Source organism: Octodon degus, unplaced genomic scaffold (genome assembly GCF_000260255.1).
Source record: "Octodon degus isolate 3935 unplaced genomic scaffold, OctDeg1.0 scaffold00088, whole genome shotgun sequence".
In the NCBI taxonomy this organism is placed as follows: Eukaryota; Metazoa; Chordata; class Mammalia; order Rodentia; family Octodontidae; genus Octodon; species Octodon degus.
In genome coordinates this window covers 111936-113184 of record NW_004524664.1, presented here as the reverse complement: position 1 = coordinate 113184, position 1249 = coordinate 111936, and positions in this window count along the sequence as shown.

Sequence of the window (1249 nt, the reverse complement as noted above, 5' to 3'; positions counted from 1 at the left end):
CAATTTTGAAAAGTGTCATGAATATTATTTTCAATCAAAATATTTTAAATTCTTAAAGTGCTCATTGAAGACACAACAATATGTTCATGAACCCAGCCAATGACTACAATTTATAGGGAAATAATCTACTGTTTCAGAGTATGAGTTTCCGAGGATTTTAGAAGTATCTGAAGAAGGTTCAACATTAGATATGCAGAGATTATACATAGTAACTGGCTGATAATTAATGATTAGTGTAAGATGAGCTCTATATCAATTTGAGGGAAATTTACCAAAATATGGTAGGCTGGATTGTTAAATAACTGATTATTAATTTTTCCCAAAATTGAAAGCTAAAAAGCAGACTCAAGTTTGTTTGCTTCTGAGCTTTCTCCCCTGGACTTGCAGCTAGCAATTTCCTACCATGTCCTTGCATATTCTTGCCTCTTTGTGAGCACTCCCATCTCTAGTGATATCCTCTGGGTATTCTAATAGCGTCTTACGGGGACAATAGTTAGATTGCTTTAGGGAGCACAGTATTGGCCTCATTTTAAAATTAACCACTTCTCCAGGAACAGGACATATATTTCCATCTCTGAAAATGACCTATATGCCTTTTTCAGAGAATAAATAAAAATATGTGGTGTTTATACACAATGAAGTACTACTGTGTCATAAAGAAGCACACACTTGAGTCATTTGTAGGTAATTGGATACACCTTATGACCATAACGTTATGTGAAATGAACTGGTCACATAAACTCAACTTTCACAGGTTCTTTTCTCTATATGAAGGAAAAACACAAAATGTACATAAAAAGAAAACTAAGATAACAGAAAGCAGGGAAACCTTTTGCAAATGGGAAGAAGTTCAGAGATGAAGGAGAGAAGACAAGAAAAGGAGGCTTAAAAAATAATTGAGAAGTATTATGTACATGTACCAACTTCTCTCAACAATATGATCATTATGTAATGTGAATATCTATTAATAAAATATAAATCTCATAAAGCTTAAAAACAGATATTACCAAAACCATAAATACTTTAAAGGACCTAGCTTCAGGTATAGTTATATTCTAAACTTCTGGGTGTTAAGACTTCAATACATGAATTGTAAAGGATACAATCCAATACACAGCAATACCCATGAACCTTGAAGAAAGTCACACATCCCAATAGATGACAACTATCAAGAGACAGGTGCCTCCTCTGACCCATGATGATTGTAGTTTAGAAACTAGAAGGAGACCTATTGTATTCCTTTGTTTAT